General features: G+C 38.6%; 1 protein-coding gene across 4 annotated transcripts in view; it reads left to right on the forward strand.

Annotated features, from left to right (window-relative positions):
• kcna4 (potassium voltage-gated channel, shaker-related subfamily, member 4) overlaps positions 1-9,596 on the forward strand; it is a 45,525-nt gene extending 35,929 nt beyond the window's left edge. For 3 of the 4 annotated variants that reach the window (XM_068310264.1, XM_068310246.1, XM_068310255.1), the window contains one exon: positions 7,305-9,596. The gene's annotated coding sequence lies outside the window, so the exon portion shown is untranslated. Of the gene's footprint in view, positions 1-304; positions 392-7,304 lie in introns of those variants that run through there. The other variant, XM_068310270.1, reaches the window with a different exon arrangement.
• Positions 9,597-10,403: the final 807 nt, after the last annotated feature.

Here is a 10,403-nt window from a genome sequence, read left to right on the forward strand (position 1 = left end):
GCCTCACTTTTTTTTTGGGGGGGGGGGGGGGGGGGTCACATCTCGAGTAAAGACTGAAGCAACTGAGTATTAACAAATTTGTGAATGCTCATTAGTTAATCATATGCACCGCGGTCAGTGGTAATATCTTCATCATTGCTGTCACAATGGTTCTATCTACATACTGAATGTGGTCTTACAGCTACTCTGTGCACTGTGGTTTACCTCTGCAGTCACATATATTCTCTTGGCCATTGTCCTGCTGCATATTTACTGTAAAGGAGCAGTAAATTATCTGGTAATGTAGTGTGTCTGTCATCTACAGGCAGCAACAAAGTTGTCGAGGCTTCGTCTCAGCCCACACCCATCAGGAAACCAACAACTGCTTCAGTAAAGGAACATAATGTCACATGAATGTAGTTACCTTTTTCCTCGGCGAGCAGCTCCGATCAGCAGTCACCAGACCCAATTACCATTTTCCTTCTCGTCAGTCCTTTAGTTTGGCATTGTTGATTTGACGTATATGAGTAGCCATTCATTATTACGGTCTTAGAAATATGTTGATTGTGTATATTTCTGTATTTTTCCAACTGCATTGATCCCATCTTGCTTTCTGTCGGTTGTGTGTCATTAATATGAATTCATAGCAATACAGGAACGTGTGTGTATCCTGACTGGACCTTTGTGAAGGCTCACACAAGATCCAGAGAGGAGAAAAAACCAGTGAGGGTGGAAGAGAAGGAGAGCAGGCGTAGCAGCATAGTGATCCTATATCACTATTCAGGAGGATTTTCAACAAACACCAGATTCTTGTGTATTTTAAGCCAGGCAACACCCTTAGACAAAGACTGGTCCACACAAAACACCCCACCCCACACAAAAGAGCAATCTGGTATATGGAATTAAATGCATTGAGGAATGCTCAGATGTCTACAAAGGGAAAACCAAACAACCCCTACACAAGCACATGGCTCAACACAGAAGAGACGACTCATCAGGACAGGACTCAGCAGTCTCCTTCACCTCAAGGAAGAGGGACACTCAATTCAGGATACTGATGTTCAGAATTTGGACAGGGAAGATAGATAGTTTGAGAGAGGAGTGAAAGAAGCCATCTATGTCAAAGTGGAGAAGCCATCTCTGAATGGGGGGGTGGTCTGCGACATCACCTTTCACACATTTACAATCAGGTCCTTTTGAATCTCCTTACAAGAAGACTCAGCAGATTAACCCGGGTGATGTTTTGTACGCTAATGACGCAAATATAACATCTACACACACAAGTGGTAGGTGGCAGGACGCACATTTCAACCTTGATACTCCAATAAACAAGTCTCTGAACGGAATATAAATCATCCATCTATGCTCACAGCGTGTTTATGTTTCTGACTCACAATAGCGCGTCAGTACAGGTTACGCCTAAAATGCAACAATGAAAAATGATCAACAATTGAGCATTTATTAGCCATGAGAACCGGATAATAATCACGTAACAGTATCGGCTGAATTTTTCAAGGCTATCTTAATCCTAGCCTACTAAACTCTGATTGGCCAGGTAGTTCTCTGACAGCTGAGCACAGCCAGTAACAGATATGAAATGCTGAACAAATCCATGCAGTGCAGGCAACGAATAGGAGGCCTGGACAGGGATTGAGTCAGACTTCATTGAGAAGACCAAGTCCAGGATAAGTTAGTTTGATGATGTCTTAATTGAAATTTGAATCTAAGCGTAAAGAATGAAGAGTTTCAGAAATCAAATGAAATAAATGTTGAGTCGTTTGAATTTATCAGCCCCATCAACCCCTTGCAGTTATGTTAATATCATTTTGTGATTTGGGGCTTTAATCTTCCCACACATAATGTCATGTCTGCAGGTTGTGTCTCTTCCAACCGGATGATTTCTGACAATATCATAATGATTTTAAATCCAGTGTCATGGAATGAAACGGCCCCCGGGCTTTAGATTGTGAAAAATGAAGGCTTGTGGTTAGCAGGTTGTTGTGTAGCCTTGAGGAGACCGTCGACTTCAACGACAGGGTGGAGGATTAATGGAGATCTGCATATGACGCTGAAAACAATCCTGCTTCCTGCTGAGAAACTAAAACTTTCTGGTGTGCGTGCACCTGGCAGGGTTCACATTAGTTACTCATTTGTCTTAGGAACCCGAGAATCAGTAATTGTTTGATTTACTAGGTTAGCGGATTCTGCACTGCGCGCCTATATCTCGTTTTTGAGTTGTTCTAGACGGATGTTGGATGTGTCCAACAGATTGTCCGAGTGAATATTTCTGTGGAGATCTTTATAGATATGTATTCTGTTTCACTTGCAGCCTTAGAGGACCTGTCTGTATGTCTGGAGTGGACTTGTTGTCGTGCAGTATTATTGTATGTTCTCAGAGGAACCTACAGACAGGGGAACCCATTCAAGATGAGCCTGTGGAGATTAAAACCTTTCCTCTTACTCGGTGTCAAGAAACTTTTATATTAGTGTTAGAAAAGTGAGATTTAGTGTAGCAGATGTTGGAGTCAGAGAATGTTTGTACCTGTAATCTAAAAGAACTCAGTGTTGCAAAGGAAGCACTGATTAATAATTTATATGAACGTGCCCAAGTGTGTTTTGAATTAATTTCTCAGATATTTGTAATGTACGATTACAACCTGAGATTAAAAACCAACAACCAACCATCCATCTCTGTTAATTGTAAAAGCAAATGTAACTCTTACATTCTGCTGTAGAGTATACTGTGAAGGTGAAAGAAACCATTTAGTTTATGTTTGCCAAGAGGTCCCTATTAAACCGGTTATTTCCCAGTTATGTGTGTCCCAGAGGTAGTCTTTCCTTTGGCCCTGGAGGAAAACAAGCATCCCTCTGTTTCCTCCTGTTCCTCCTCTTCCTGCTACATCTGGAACCTCGACAAGAAAGGTTATTTCTGCCGTGCAGACATCGCTAAAAAAGAAGCCCATCTTTATTTTTAGTAAAAAAAAAAGAAAAAAAAAAAGAAAGTTTTGATTCAACCGAGTGCATCTTGCTCACAGCCACCCCTCGTGTGTGTTTGTTCAGGTGTGAGGCTGTGGATGAGGAACGAGTAGCCTATTTTTATTTGTGAGCATGTGAACACAGACACTCACTTCTGTTGCAGTGAGTCAAGAATTATCTAACTAAACATGACTATTTTCTATCTTCAGTTCTACTTTAGTCATTCAAATGCCAACAATTTCAATGTACTTAGTATTTGAGTGGTATATGTGTCTGTTTCCAGTGGTTTTCATTCCTGACCACATATTCTTCTCACTTTCTCCCCACCTTCCTGCATTTGATCACGATGTTAGCCGTGATGTTCATGTCAGGTGTCTTCTTTCTGTTTCAAATCCCTGGTTATTTGAAAAGCTCTGAGACTCCTGCAGCTCCAGGGTTCATATATTATTTTGTTTATCGGCCCAATTTTGTGAAATACACAAGAATTGAACTGGAATCTTGCTTTATCATATAGGCACTGTTGGAATAACTTCATGACATTAATATTAATAGTTATGACATTAAGGAATGTACTGTTACGAGTAAAGGACCATTATTAATGATAAACTGTTATATCTTCAACTCAAGTTTGCAATCAGAGCTAGCATTTCCAAAGTTTGCTATGTTGTCACCCCCTACTCTTTTTATGCTCATTATTTTCAATAAACCCACAGAACAAATGACTCACTCACATATCATAGCCTCCCATTAGAAAGAAATTAAAGCTTAATTAGTTACCATGATGTCTGCTCATAAAATCACGGGAAGGTCTGCTTTATTGTCTTTATGTAATGTACTGCGCCGTGATAACGGCCTTGAACCGCCGATCACAGCGTGGGTCACCTGTTCTCATGTGACTGCAGCACCAGGGTGCATTTAAAATGTCATTCATGTGGTGCAGTGAATCAGGGGTTAGCACTGTCACCTCACAGCGACAAGGTTCTGGGTTCAGATTCCGGGGCGTTTCTGTGTGAAGTTGTTCTTCTGGTGTCTACGTTCCCCCTTCTTCAGCTTTTAGATGCAGTTCACAAATACAATATTTGTGAATTGGTTAATGTGAGTGTGAGCATGAATAGATTTTTTTATTTATCAATGTGTTCTGTGGTGAACTGGTGGCCTGTTTAGGTTGTATCCTGTCCTTCAACTGTGTTATTCTGGTTTAGCCCTGTTTCCCTCCGACTGTGGGCTGCTTGTTTAAGCCATGCAGAGGTGGTGCTTTTATTTTACACATGTATGAATGTGAAGCGCAACTTCAGAACATTTTTGATTTTCAGGGTAAGCAGAAACCTGTAAAAAAGCACGGCACGTCACCATGATAAGTTATGCCGACCCAGGGCAGGTCATCTTTGACTTAACTTTCAGAGCACCGTTACTGACCAATCAGTTCTCTTAGAGGTGACAACTATTTGTCAAGGAGCAGAACATTAGAGGGAAAGTCCTGTAAAGTCCTCTTCGCTTTTCTTCTTCTTCTTCTTCTTGATTTGATTTTTAAAATCATCTTTATTCATAAAATATCTAGTAATTCGACTTTCATAAGAGTCGAAATACAAGACAGTCATGTTGACACAAAATCCAAAAGAAACTCACGCAAACAGGAACTCACGTTTCAACAAGTAATATGAAATGTAAGAACATAATCAAAATAGAAGTGAATTTAACCAACTACTGACTGAACACAAGTTCCTCAGTCAACAGGAACATGAGACACTTTTGACACACTATAGGTTTGTAAAAGTGTCTAAAATCATTTATAGCTCTGAAATATTTAAAATCATTTCTGATTCTTGTTTAACACATTCTTCTTAAAATGGCTTCTGTACTGCAGTCAGACAAACCCTTAACCTTTTTCCTCTTGCTTAGATAAATTGCCATGAAAATCTGCTTTATTGTGATGTTCATCGGTTTCATGCTACTACAGGAACTGACTGAAGCAAAGCACCTTTTGAACTTTGCTTTTATATTCATGGTGTGTTCACTTCCATTTAACACTACTAATGGAAATAATGAGGATATTACATAAGAATATGCGTAAGTAACTACTTATTTTCATGGTACACAAATATACAGTCAGATCTACTCATGCTTTAATGAAGCGATGGCGGAATAATAAGTCTTTTAGTTTATGCAGTTACATTTTTTTTTCAAGCAGCTGCACTGATTTTCGCTACGACCGTGCTGCTTGTAGCCTGAATGATGTGTTTACCTAATAGAGTCGTTTATGCTTCACTTATAGAATAGGCTGCTGTGCTGACAGTAGATCTATGTACGTTTAGAATGTTTCTATGGCAACAGAGACAAACTTATAGATATGAACCAGAGTTTCCTAGGTTTAATTCAGCCAGATAAAGGAGATGTATCCTGAATTGTTTGAACCGGATTAATAGTCTCACATGAATTCATGTTCTCGCTTCAGTGGTTTCTAACCTTATTTTGTAAATATTCAGAGTTGAATGGAATTTTATATTTGTCCTTTTATCGTTTGTGGTGCACGGTCTCTCCAGGTAAATACAGGACACACTACCTGTTTGTATTTATGTTGCCTCACAAACAAACTAAACATGAAATGAAAACAACCAAGGGTTTAGGTGCAAAGTCTTAATAAGGGAATTAGATTAAAAAAAAAGAAAAAACAACTCAGTATGTTTGTGGTAATTGCTGTGAGCCTGCTGCAGCTATGATTGCGTACAGAAGGTCTGCAACTCCAGAGAGACAATGAGGAAATCCTGAAATTATTGAGGTGGAGAATTATACAACAGCTGCTCTGTTAAGAGAGGATGCTTGTCTTAAATAGTTTGCATCTTAATAAGCACAAATAGACGTGACAGAGAACGGTTATTCTGTGAAACATTTCACCCTACAGGTGGGAGCCAGAATGACATGAACACCTAATGAAAAAAGCAATTCTAAATTGAGCTGAATCAACAGTACAACACACACACACACACACACACACACACACACACACACACACACACACACACACACACACACACACACACACACACACACACACACACACACACACACACACACACACACACACACACACACACACAGGAGGCTAATGTGAGGCTGAATGTCACTTAGCTGCACAGCTTTATGCTGTGTGTCCATTGCTGAACAAACGGTTCTCCTTGTCACCGCTGTTTGCCTGTTAGCCATAGATTGTCGGGACCTCCTGGGGCCCATTTATTGACAAATTAAAGCTTGTGTCTTGATTTCACTTTTTGTTGTTTGTTTTTAAAGCAGCAGATTGGCCACAGATGATTTTGTCTGCTGGAAGCCTAAACTTCATGTGCTGCTAATTTGCATTCACCCAAATATGCAGTGTGGTGCCTCTGTAGCAGCCATTGCAACGGCAGCTAGGTGTTTTAATTTGTTTTGTGCATTTTGAGCTGAAAATGAACTTTTAAAATGAGCATAGGGATCACATTTTCACATCAGGTAAAGAAAATGATTAAATTTACAATCCTTGAGAACAACACATACAATACATACACTATTGGATATTTTAAAAAAATCATGAAGATTGGAGGATCTTTCTTGTGACTTTATTGTATACAGCTCTGAAAGCTTCTGTTATGGCTTAGTTTTGAGATAACTGTTGATTTGTCTCCCTGTTGTCCTCCTGTCTCTATTACCACAGCTGCTAGAAGTCATTTTAATTTAAAATGCATGTGAAATAACAAATGCTGCATTTTTAGACATTCACATTCAGTCCATATTAATAGCTTGATCTAAATTAAGTGCATTCATCTATTCCAGGATCAAACAAACAATAAAGAGTCTGTTCACTGCCTCAGTCTGTGTTCAGTCAGCTAGAATGTTTAGGTCTGATAGAAAACATGAAGTGGCTGGAATTTTCAGCACCTCCATTTTTCTCTGCAACAACACAAGCTGATAGTGAATGAGTATGAAATCATCATAAAATAAAATAAAATGAAAATGAAATGAAATTTCATAAAATGAAATGAGCATATTTTTGAGGTATTTAAGGTGAAACAAAAGTGAAAACGACATGTTAAAAGATAAATATTGCTAATTAAATATTTATAAGGGGTAAACATTGATCAATTATAAATTAGGCTAAGCCTGTGAGTAATATTCTGCTGTTGCTGTGTTTAACATCTCTTTGAATGTTTCAGAAGGAATTGCTTCTTAATGACTTAATGATTATCTTTATTGGGAGGCATCTTGTCCAGCCTCTGCAGCATCAGCCTGGCAATGGGGCAAATTGTTCCATGTTCATTTTTCCATTTTCTCATAAATGATGATACATTTGCATTGGTTTCTTTCTCTCTTTGTTGCAGTGCTGCCAGTTAAAAGGAGAGGGAATATCCCACACACCTCTGGAAAAATTGCAGAGAGCAACAAAACATTGTGACTGGTCATCTGAGCATGAGCGGAGAACGAAAAAGCAACAATGACCGACCGGGACAACGATCGTTCGGACAAGTGGGGATGAGAGCGACTGTGTGACGTCGTTACACAAACCCTAGAGGGTTGAGACTGGAGTTGACAAATTAGTAAGTCGTGGCCCAAAATGATTGCCTTAATTACTACACATATACAGATATATGAGGTGATGAATCTAAGAGACTTATTAGAGTTCAAAGATGTTTTCTTTACATGTGAAAAAGTGTCTTGTAGGGAACAGATGTGAATATTTTAATATGATAGAGATAATGTTTGGTTGTACTATCAACATAATGTTTTAGTTGGGTCGGCTTTGTAGATGTCATTGATTACTAAATGGTGAGTTTGCTCTCTGCCTCTGTGCAGTCAGCACTTTGACTTAATCTATTTTTATCTTATTTCATATTGTCAACCAAACACGGCTGGCCTGAGCGACTCACAGACACGGCAACAAACTTGTAATTCACGTGTTGTCATAAACACATGAACGTTTTCATTCAGAACTTGTATAGACGGTCGGGACAGAAAAGTGAGACATTTATTGACAGACTCAATGCAACTTGCTGAAAGACATCAGATGAATATGTTCTTACATTAAGATCCACATTTAAATAAAGATGTCAGGCACATTAACACCGTCATAAATATCTGCCGCACTCATTTTCTATCACAGAAGAACAGAGGATGAAACTCAACGGGCCGCCACTGCCCGAGAATCATCCACGTCAAGATGAAATACCTTAGATGAAATACCTTTTTTTCTCAGATGCAAATTTAGAGCTGACCAGCTGCTTTGTCGATATGTTTTCACTTGGAATTTAACTGTATGCAAAAGTAACATGGACGTTGTTATATATTTTTTTAAACCTAGCCTTGATAATTACATAACCAAAGGTGAAACCCTGAATTTATTGTATGTCGTGGACTTCTGGAAAATGTTGTGGTATAGATGCACACTGAATAGGAAAAAAATGTAAATAGCAGACATTTATACTTGTGTGTCCTAAGATGTGTTGCAGGTAGAGTACTTTGAGACTTTTTACTTTCTTTGACTGTTATTACCATCAATCCTAATCATTTGTTTGGTTTGTCCTTGCTGTACGATCATGTTTTTGGTATTGCTGAAATGCTGCTCCAACATTCTTCATTTTCATTTTGTTGCCCAGGTTTCCACTTTTTTTAAAAAATATTTTGCTCATTAAACATCCACCTACTTGATGATTTGGCATACCAAAACCTGCTGTTTTTGAAGCAGCTTTGTGAGAGAGGCATCGTATTTTGTCCCCTCTTTCAAATCTGCAAAGTCGTCCATGAATTTAAGGATTAGAAGTGTCCATTATCAGTTATGTTTATTTATGGAAATAAATAAATAGGGAGTCATATCACATATTATTAATGACGTCAGTTTTATGTTTATAATTGTATAATCCTTCAAAAAACACCCTTTATATGCTGTCAGCTAAAATGGAACAGTGAAATATAGAGGTCTTAGTGTCTTTTTCCCTCTACCCTAAAAAAGTCCCTACTGTTTTCATATCTATAATTACCTCAGTGATCGTGCTCCTCAGAAAAGCTGTTGAATGTTCCAGACGTTTCCTCGGTGTCAGCGTCGCTTAGCCACAATAGCTTTAAAATTGATGTTGATATATTATTACAACTTTTTCACAGCATCCACTTTGACATAAAACAGTGGGGTAAATAAGGGTCTGATTGTTTCACATCAAAACGAGCGCTGCTGTTTTGCATGCTGTCTCAATGTGAAGGCTTTGCTCCACTAAGTGGAACCACACCTTTAATTCACTTCATTATAGAAACCAGACATTACTTGCTGTTTCAAGTCAATATGGCTGCTGGGACAAAGATGCAAATATAGATGTTTCAACAGGAATCCCAGAAACTGTATCGATGTTTAGGAATTGATTTGGATAGTGGTTCTATTACAGATTAAAAGAAAAACTGTAGAAATAGATCTGAAACTGAACATTAAAGAAGTGTTTGACAGAGGATATAAGTTTATTTTGTTAACTTAAATGTTTGATAAGTAAAAAAAACCATCAAAATCATGCGAAGAAATGTGAGTGATCCCAGTCAGAAATTATTTTTTTTATTTATATAAAAAAGGCAAAACACAAAAAGAACACATTATATTACTAGACCATACAGACAGCATCGGCCCCCAAGTTTAGTCCCCCCCCCCCCATTTCTTCATGGAATTTGTGGCCCCAATCCAATCTCCCTGTGACACTACCATGGAGCTCAACTCCACACATAGTGCCCCCTTCTGGCAGGAGGACTGCAGGTGCATGTCTTCTTCACGGACCAGCCTGATGACCACCTTGACCAGACAGAGAATCATGAAACATGATTTCTGGGCCCGTAATGATCCAGATCACCACCAAAATCTAATGGACAGATCCGACCTAATCAATTATCTATAAATACTTGTTCCTAATCTTTAATATAACAGACAAACTAAACTGTGTGTTTTTATTCATTTATTGGTGCTTTGACATCTAAGTGGAAAAGTGGAATTGCTGCAAGGTGATGAAGTGCTACTTCAGATGAAGTGCATCTTTTAATCACTCTTTATGAGAATTTTGAGATGAACATAGAGAATAGAAAACACTTCATATTATGAAAACTAATTAAATGATAAACCCAACATCAAAACAGTAGATATCACTTTAACTTTGAAAAGGACGGTCAACTAGACGGAGGTGAGGCAGCACACCTTAAAATTCAACAGAAGAAGATGGAACAAGGTCAATCGCTCGATGAGAGAGCGTCTCTTGTCAGACGTGTTTGTTCCTGTAATGACACTGCTGTCCTTCATAACACAGCAATACTTTTATTCTCCCTCAAATGTCCCTTGGCATTGAGGTGGGAAATCGGTGTAACAGATTTTCTGAATATTGATCTTTGCTCCTTTTCACACATGACCCCATGTCAGGGACAAATCAGACCTATGAAAGGGACCTTAGATAAGAAACTGA

The sequence above is a fragment of the Antennarius striatus genome, chromosome 1 (genome assembly GCF_040054535.1).
Source record: "Antennarius striatus isolate MH-2024 chromosome 1, ASM4005453v1, whole genome shotgun sequence".
Lineage (NCBI taxonomy): Eukaryota > Metazoa > Chordata > Actinopteri > Lophiiformes > Antennariidae > Antennarius > Antennarius striatus.